We start from the raw sequence: 10000 nt of genomic DNA on the forward strand, positions 1-10000 counted from the left end.
CCTAAATAAAATAGCTTTGCGGAGTCCCTGTTGGAGGATTAGCCCTGAGTTAATCTATTTCAACACGTCAATGGGATTAATGTGTCTATAAGCCACGACCAAGCCTCAGGTCACGACCTAGCTTCAGGTCCCTCAAACGTTGACCTTACTTCTCACTTAAGTGCCAGCCACGAAGGGGCATGTGGTTTCCAGGTTCCCAGGTTTCCAGGAAATGCTGTGTTCTTTTTTTCAACAAATCTTACATAGACGAATACGTAGACTAACCGAATAGATAAGAACACGGACGGAAGAACAAAATATATGTAAAGAATAAAACGTAATGATAAACAATTTAATTTTTTTCTTTGAGAATTATAGCCCAAATGGAAGGGAGGTTTTAATCAAAGTGTTGTCATGGTGAAAGAAAAAATAAGTAAAAATAGATACCTAGAAACTGTTAGAACATATGAATTGACAAACACTGCAGGTTGAGCAGGGGAGGGGAGAAAAGAGGGGAGAAGAGGGGAGAGGGCAGGAGAGAGGGAGGGGATTAGGAGAGAAGAGGAGAGGGGGCAGGAGAGAGGGAGGGAAAGAGAGAAAGAGGGGGGTAGGAGAGTGGTAGGGGAAGAGGAGAGAAGAGGAGAGGGAGCAGGAGAGAGTGAGGGGAAGAGGAGAGAAGAGGGGAGGGGGCAGGAGAGAGTGAGGGGAAGGGAGAAAGAGGGGAAGGCGGGACAGGGCTACTGTTCCAGTAATGGAATGGAGACAAAGAAAGGGAGATGTGTAAAAGTGGCCGTCTTTTGTTTTGTTGGTTCTCTGTGGCGGGCGACAGCATTTCTTGTATTTTTGTGGTGGAAGACGCCGCAGAAGGTAAAAGTGGATCGACTTCTTCGTCTTCGTTGACCTTCTTCTTCTTCTTCTTCTTCTTCTTCTTCTTCTTCTTCTTCTTCTTCTTCTTCTTCTTCTTCTTCTTCTTCTTCTTCTTCTTCTTCTTCTTCTTCTTCTTCTTCTTCTTCTTCTTCTTCTTCTTCTTCTTCTTCTTCTTCTTCTTCTTCTTCTTCTTCTTCTTCTTCTTCTTCTTCTTCTTCTTCTTCTTCTTCTTCTTCTTCTTCTTCTTCTTCTTCTTCTTCTTCTTCTTCTTCTTCTTCTTCTTCTTCTTCTTCTTCTTCTTCTTCTTCTTCTTCTTCTCCTTCTTCTTTTTCTTATTCTTCTTCTTTTCTCTTCTTCTTCTTCTTTTCTCTTCTTCTCTCTTCTTCTTGTTCTTCTTCCTCTTCTTGTTCTTCTTCTTCTTCATTTTCTTCTTTCTCCTTCTCCTCCTCCTCCTCCTCCTCCTCCTCCTTCTCCTCCTCCTGCTTCTCCTTCTTCTCCTTTTCCTTCCTCTTCCTCCTATCCCTAACCTCTCTCTCTCCTTCCTCTTTCCTTCCTCCCCCTCCCCTCTTCCATCCTTCCCCATCCCTCTCCTTCTTTTCTCACCCCTTCTACCTCACCCTCACTCTCACCCTCACTCTCACCCTCACTCTCACCCTCATCCTCACCCTCATCCTCACTCTCATCCTCACTCACTCCCACTCTCACCCTCACCCTCACCCTCACTCTCACTCTCACTCTCACTCTCCTTCTCCCACTCTGTCTTCCTTTGTTTTCTCTTATTCTTTTTGCTCCCCTTTTCCCTACCTCCCACCCCTTCTTCTTCTTCCTCGTCTTCCTCGTCTTCCTCTTCGTTTTCCTCTTGTACTTCTTCCTCTTCTTCTTCCTCTTCTTTGTCTTGCTTCTCTTTCTTATCCATCCAAATATTCATCTTCCTTTTCCTCCTCTTCTTCCTTTCTTCCTCCTCTTTTTTCCTCTTGTAAATATCCTTCCTCTCCTTCCTTTAATTTTACTTCTTCCTTTCTCTTTATCCTTTTTTCTTATTTTCTAAAAAAAAGAATGTAGTTGACCTATGGGAGAGGAGAAACTATAGACTGTAAAGGAGGAGGAAGAGGAGGAGGAGGGAAAGAAGAGGAGGAAGAGGAAGAGGAGGAAGAGAAGGCTTAGTAGGGACTTCCTCTTTCCTTCCTCCCCCTCCCCTCTTCCATCCTTCCCCATCCCTCTCCTTCTTTTCTCACCCCTTCTACCTCACCCTCACCCTCATCCTCACCCTCATCCTCATCCTCACCCTCATCCTCACTCTCACCCTCACTCACTCCCACTCCCACTCCCACTCTCACTCTCACCCTCACTCTCACTCTCACTCTCACTCTCCCACTCTGTCTTCCTTTGTTTTTTTCTTATTCTTTTTGCTCCCCTTTTCCCTACCTCCCACCCCTTCTTCTTCTTCTTCCTTGTCTTCCACGTCTTCTTCGTCTTCCTCTTCGTTTTCCTCTTGTACTTCTTCCTCTTCTTCTTCCTCTTCTTTGTCTTGCTTCTCTTTCTTATTCATCCAAATATTCATCTTCCTTTTCCTCCTCTTCTTCCTTTCTTCCTCCTCTTTTTTCCTCTTGTAAATATCCTTCCTCTCCTTCCTTTAATTTTACTTCTTCCTTTCTCTTTATCCTTTTTTCTTATTTTCTCAAAAAAAGAATGTAGTTGACCTATGGGAGAGGAGAAACAATAGACTGTAAAGGAGGAGGAAGAGGAGGAGGAGGGAAAGAAGAGGAGGAGGAGGAAGAGGAGGAAGAGAAGGCTTAGTAGGGACTTCTAGAGGTAGGAGAGGATGGTGTTAAAGATGGGAAGTGTGTGTCAGAATAACGGGAATGAAGTGTTGGAGATTTGGTGGAGAGAGAGAGAAATGGAGGAGGAGTGACACAAGTTGGATCCTGGTTAATCCACTCTGAAGACGTCGGAAAGAAGGTTGAGAGAAAAGATGTCACGAGTAAGTGAAGAGAAAGGAAGAGGAGGAACGAGAGAAATTGAGGTAGCAAGAGCGTTCCACGTGAACTGGAAGGGAAATAGAAAACGAGACAAAGAAAATCAAAGTCGGGCGGGGTCGACCAAAGTGATACAGTGTACAAAATGAGTTCGGTCGATGGAAGGCGAGTGGGGACTAAATGGAGAGGGATTTGCTGAATTGAAAAGTTGAAGAAAAAGGGGAGGGGGTGGCCTGACGGCTGCAGACGGAGTCCAACCCAAGGAGAGGGTCTGACAGTCAGTAAATGGAGTCCTACGGACTGGAAACGGGATTGTTGAGGATTTGAGGATGTAAGACACACTTGGTCAGCGGTTCTTAACCTGGGGGTACCTCAGGTACCCCCAAGGGGTACGAAACCTTAAACCTGGGGGTACCAGACATGATAGCCAGTGCATGGTGCTGTATGTTAACCATGAGAAAGCAAAGCAAGGTTTGTATTACTATTCCTTTTCATATATTTGCATTGTATTTGTACTTGATGGAGGTACCAGACATAATAGCCAGTACATGGTGCTGTATTTTTACCATGAGAAAGCAAAGCAAAGTTTGTATCACTATTCCTTTTCATGTGTTTGCATTGTGACATACGAGACATGATAGCCAGTGCTGTATATTTACCATTGAGAAAGCAAAGCAAGGTTTGTATCACTATTCATTTTCATCTGTTTGCATTGTGTTTATACTGGATGGAGGTACGAGACATGACAGCCAGTGCAATGGTGCTGTATATTTACCAAGAGAAAGCAAATCAAGGTTTATATCACTAATCCTCTTCATATGTTTGCATTATATTTATACTGGATGGGGGTACGAGACATGATAGCCAGTGCAATGGTGCTGTATATTTACCATGAGAAAACAAAGCAAGGTTTGCATCACTAATCCTTTTCATATGTTTGCATTGTATTTATATTGGATGGGGGTACGAGATATGACAGCCAGTGCAATGGTTCTGTATATTTACCACGAGAAAGCAAAGCAAGGTTTGTATCACTATTCCTTTTCATATGTTTGCATTATATTTATAATGGATGAGGGTACGAAACATGATAGTGAGTGCAATGGTGCTGTATATGTACCATCAGAAAGCAAAGCAAGGTTTGTATCACTATTTTTTTTCATATGTTTTTATTGTATCTATATTGGATGAGGGTACGAGATTTTTCTGAGATATCAATTGGTAAGGACACTGAAAAAGATTAAGAACCTCCGATCTAGAGTGAAACTAGATAGGGATCGTGAGTTGGGGATCTATGAGGCAGGAGATTTTTGAGAAATACTCTTTTTCGCCCCTTTCGTCCTCTCCCCTCGTCAGGAAACGTGTGTAGAGGAAGTACATTACGAGAGTTACTTGTTGGATCTACGGCTGTGACCTCTGACAGTTATGCTTAGCAAGCATAAAGGAAATTTTTGCGGCATCTCTCCTGCTTCTTTTAGTGTATGGATTTGTATGTTCGTACACTTGCACACACACACACACACACACACACACACACACACACACACACACACACACACACACACACACACACACACACACACACACACACACACACACACACACACACACACACACACACACACACACACACACACACACACACACACACACACACACACACGCAGGTACATCCATACATACATATATACATACATGTACACTTTAAACCAAATATCGGAGAAATAATATCAGAAGTAGAGAAAATCCGTATATTTCGACTAGTCGAAATATATGGATTTCCTGTACTTCTGATATTATTTCTCTGATAGTGGGTTTAACATGTACATTTCCCACATACATACATACATAACATACATACATACATAACATACATACATACATACATACATACATACATACATATAGACACAAATATATACATACATAAATTCACTCAGTCTTCGAGGTATTCACATCCGCAAGGTCGCGTTTCTTGTGTCCTCAGCCCATAGAAGACTACACAGTACCTGGAAAGCCTTACTCCTTATTTGAGAGTTAACAAGAGTACAGAGTCTTTTCTTACTTCCACAATTAGACAAAAGTAGTGACGAGGGAGTAAAAGACAGAAATACAACTTAACAGACTAAAAAGAATAATCGAGAAGATATAAAAATTCTTACAATTATAGCGAACCGTGGAGTCAAACGGGGTTAGATCTTGGAACGACAGAAGAAGAGAGGTTTGTGTTTTATGTAAAAAGAAATAATAAATTAAACTGTTAAATAAACGAGATAATAGAAATAATGAAAATCAAATATCAAGGATAAAAATAATATGAAAAGGTGCTTGTGTTTTAGAGAAAGTGAAACAGGATGCATATGATAGTTTGTGGGTTGAGTTAACCCAAACAAATGGACAAAAAATGAATATAGGTGTAATATATAGGCCAAAGACATTATCATTAGCAGACGACCAACTGTTATTTCAAGAACTGTCTAGTTTCTGCAACCGGGATTTATTGATAATGGGTGATTTCAAATTTACTGACATTGATTGGATGACCCTTGAACATGGCCATATAGGTAGTCGCTTGATTGATTTTCTTGGTGACAATTACTTAATTCAGCATGTAAAAGAGCCCACAAGATATGGAAACTTACTCGATCTTTTGATCACTAGCCGCGAAAGCATGGTAACTGATGTAGAAGTCGGTGAATCTGTTGCAAATAGCGATCACAACTTAGTTAGATTCAAACTCCTAAACAATTTTAGAATAGATACTTGTGTTTCTAAAATACCTGATTTCAGTAAAGCTCAGTTCATAGGACTACGTCAGGAGCTTCAGCTTACAGATTGGGAGGCAAAATTAAACGAAAGACCTGTAGATCAGATGTGGGAAATATTTCAAAATACGCTCACTAAGATGATTCAAACTTACATTCCTTTTAAGGGCAGACGTCCCCCAAATCAGGCTCGCCCAAAGTGGCTCGACAAAGAAACTGAAAAAAGTATTGCTAAAAAGAGACAGGCTTATAAGAAATATATGTGCTCGGGTGCATCTAATGACTATGAAAGTTATGTATCAATACAGAGAGATTTAAAAAAGACAATAAGAAAAAGAAAACGACAATACGAAATGAAAATCGCTGATAACTCCAAAGAGAATCCCAAAGAATTCTATAGTTACATTAGAGATAAAAAGGTTGTTAGGAATCACATTGGTCCACTATTATCTGCTGACGGTCAACTTGAATATTCAAATGAAGGAATGTGTAATATCTTAAACAATTATTTTAGCTCGGTATTCGTAAACGAAACACCTCAAAGTGAATTCCAAACTGAAACCTGTGAAAAGTCTGGGGTAAACTTACTCACTACGGTAAATATAACAAAAGAAAAAATTAAAAGGTGTATAGACAAACTCAAAGTTAATAAAACACCAGGGCCCGACGGTTGGCATCCAAGAATCTTAAAGGAAATAAAAAATGAGATTGTTGTTCTATTAGAAATTATTTTCAAGAAATCCATCATATCCGGAGATGTCTCAAGAGAATGGAAGCTAGCTAACGTTACTCCCATATTCAAAAAAGGTGACAAAAAGAAACCAAATAACTATAGGCCTATAAGTTTGACTTCAATCGTAGGAAAAATAATGGAAACTATCATCAGAGATGCTATCGAACATCATTTAGAAAGTAACCGTTTGATAAATGATAGCCAGCATGGTTTCAGACGGAAACGTTCTTGCGTGACTAACTTACTCGAATTCTACAACACAGTTATCTCGAATTATGACAAAAGAAACAATATAGATTTAATATATCTAGACTTTGCAAAAGCTTTTGATACCGTCCCACACGAAAGACTACTTACTAAATTAGCTTTGCATGGAATAAGTGGTAGCCTATTAGGTTGGACTAGTAATTGGTTGAATGGTCGAAAACTTCTGGATGGAAAAGTGTTGCAAGTGGAGTTCCTCAGGGTTCCGTTCTTGGGCCACTTCTATTCATAGTATATATAAATGATATAGACCATGGACTAAAATCTACTGTTTCCAAATTTGCTGATGATACAAAACTGTGCGGAGTGGCAAATGATCACTCAAACCAATTAGATATTCAAGAAGATTTAGATCAATTACAGCAATGGTCTAAAAAGTGGCTAATGAAATTTAACACAAGTAAATGCAAGGTAATGCACATAGGTAAAAATAACAGTAAGTACGATTACAAGTTATTTGGTAATTCGTTAACAAAAGTGGATAGTGAAAAAGATCTCGGCGTAATTATCAGTAACGACCTCAAATCATCCAAGCAGTGTATTTCAGCCTCTGAGAAAGCAAATAAGATTCTGTGACTGATTGCGCGATCTTTTGATTTCAAAAGTCCATCACTCATTAACAAGCTATATAAATCGTTAGTTCGTCCACATTTGGAATATGCTGTTTCTGTATGGTCACCGAATCTCATTAAAGACATTGACAGACTGGAAAAAGTACAACGGCGAGCCACAAAACTGACTCCAAGTATCAAAAATAAATCATACGAAAATCGACTAAAACACATGAATCTGTTTTCCCTAAAAAAGCGTAGACTCAGAGGTGACTTGATACAGGTCTTTAAGATTTTAAAGGGAATTGACAACATCAAAAGTGACAAAATTTTCACATTGAATGAGAATCAGACAAGAAACAATGGTCTCAAACTATCCGGAAATAGATTCAATTTGGAAGTAGGTAGAAACAACTTTGCCAACCGTGTAGTAAATGAATGGAATAAACTTCCTGCACATGTAGTTCAATGTAGTTCAGTTCGAAGCTTTAAGAATCAGTTAGATAAATACCTAAGTAAGATGCTGTAATGATTATAATTTATCTTATATTATTTGCTTTTGTTTTGTTATCATTTGTCTGTCTGATTTTCATTTATTATTAGTTATATGTCAATTCATTATTATTTACTATTTACCTGTTTGTTTATTATTTAACTATACCTATGCATTTATTTATGTATTTTATTTGTTATTTACATTATTATAGTTTTTATTTATTGTTTTATTATTAATATGATTTTTTTTTCGCATCCGACCTAAATATGGATCAAAAGGTCTCCTGTCGGCATGCTCCGCCTTTGTAATCCTTTGGAGATGGAAAAGACATTAATCAAGAGTAAAAATCTGGATGGTGGAGAGCACAATGGAGATGGTCTTAGAGCATGGGAGTAAGTTTTAAGCGCATCACTCTGGCTCTATTCAAGAATGAATCTGGGGTGAGAACGATGGGCATCAGATTAGGACGTAAGATATAATGACAGATTAAGGTTAGCGTTAAGAAAATGCAAAAGAAAATCTTGTTGATGTTTTGAACATTGGGAGAAAGGTTGGTATAAAGAAAGTGAGAGTTCGAATGTAATATACAATGACAGATTAAGGTTAGCGTTAAAAAAAAATGCAAAAGAAAAACTTGTTGATGTTTTGAACATTGGGAGAAAGGTTGGTATAAAGAAAATACGAGCTAAAAGTGGAAAGAGAGGAGAGGAGATGGAGGGCCAAAAAGGGAACGGAAGAATACAAGAGGAAACATAGAAAAAGAATAAAAAGTTGAAGGTATTGGTGTAGGACAGAAAGGAAAGTGAAAAAGATGAATAAGAAGCTATACCACTCATTGCCCCTGTCTCTTTCTTTTTCTCTATCTCTTTATCTCTGTCTTTCCATCTCCCCGTCTACCCGTCTACCCGTGTCTCCTCTATTCCTTCCTCTTTTCTCTCTTCTCTCATATCTGTTTTTAATTCTCTATTCTCTATTCTCTGTATTCTCTAATCTCTTCTTTCTTCTCAGTCTGTCTATATAAGTCTTTCTATCTTTCTATCTACCTATCTATCTCCTTATTCTCATTTTCTCATTTATATTAAATGGCCATACATATATCAAATTTATATCTCTTCACACTTGGGGTCAGAAGTTATTAGAGTTTATTTGAATATGTTATTGCTTTTTTTTTACCGTCTCCATGCCTTTCTTGTTCTAAATTTTGTTATTTCTTACTGTCCCCATTGACAGCTGAAAGTCTCCGAAAATTATTTTTGTTTTACGTCATCATGTCGACCATCTCTGACGCCCTAGTGGTCATGGACTTCCTCCCGGAGGATTCTGGGCTCTGCAAATTCGATTGTGGTGATAGATGTGGAAAGACAGCCCTGTTATGAGCTACATTTCACTGTGTAACTTAGATACATTTTTTTTTATGGGTGATAAGATTTCATGCTGTGTATAGTTATGTATAAAGATCGTGTGTGTGTGTGTGTGTGTGTGTGTGTGTGTGTGTGTGTGTGTGTGTGTGTGTGTGTGTGTGTGTGTGTGTGTGTGTGTGAATCACCATGGTCTTTGGATCACGTGTTGGACTCGTGATCGACAGCTATTTCCCTCCCGGAAGAGACCTCAGAGCTCGTATATGACCGATCTATGGGTGATGCTGTGACCTTACACGCACAAACTCCCAACTCCCCGCCCACGAGAGTTGGAGTAACAACCCGCAGCGCAGCGGTACTAAAATTATTTTAGCCCTGGGCGGGATTCGAACCTGGACCTCCGTAGTAGCAGCCGGGAACTCTACCAACTGTGTGTGTGTGTGTGTGTGTGTGTGTGTGTGTGTGTGTGTGTGTGTGTGTGTGTGAGTGAGTGAGTGAGTGAGTGAGTGAGTGAGTGAGTGAATGAATGAGATTGAAATTCTTGGTAAATATATTGCGGAGCCTCTGGCGAAGACCGTATGCTCCGGCCGAAGGTTTATATTTTTCGGACTCCCGATATCCTTGGCTATTTAGTTTACCTTTGTTAACATTTTGAGGAAATACACGTTACACCTTTAGGCGTCTTTACGTGACCTGAAACAGACCTGTATATAACGCAATATTATTCCGAGTGTCACTTTCATATTTTTATATTTGAAAATATAAAACCAATCCAGAGCCGGTTTTGTTTAACGGCGCCTTTTTTTTTTTTTTGGGGGGGGGGAGGGGGGCGCTGGACATTCGAGCCTTAGCGTCGCCTAAAACCGAGGAGATTATAATAGGGGTCACTTTGGGTCTTTCAAGCGTCCATTCTTCAGCCCAGAAAAGGCATAAGGTCCTCCGCAGACTCTCAGTAATGAGCCTCTCTCTCGACTCCGAAATGGTTGAGGGTTCTTGCTCGGGCTCATGTTT

General features: G+C 39.6%; 1 protein-coding gene across 1 annotated transcript in view; it reads left to right on the forward strand.

Annotated features, from left to right (window-relative positions):
• Window positions 1-10000, forward strand: part of LOC143032252 (CD109 antigen-like) — a 400363-nt gene that overhangs the window by 9270 nt on the left and 381093 nt on the right. The window lies entirely within an intron of this gene.

The sequence above is a fragment of the Oratosquilla oratoria genome, chromosome 13, assembly GCF_046742065.1.
Source record: "Oratosquilla oratoria isolate Oo_2021 chromosome 13, ASM4674206v1, whole genome shotgun sequence".
In the NCBI taxonomy this organism is placed as follows: Eukaryota; Metazoa; Arthropoda; class Malacostraca; order Stomatopoda; family Squillidae; genus Oratosquilla; species Oratosquilla oratoria.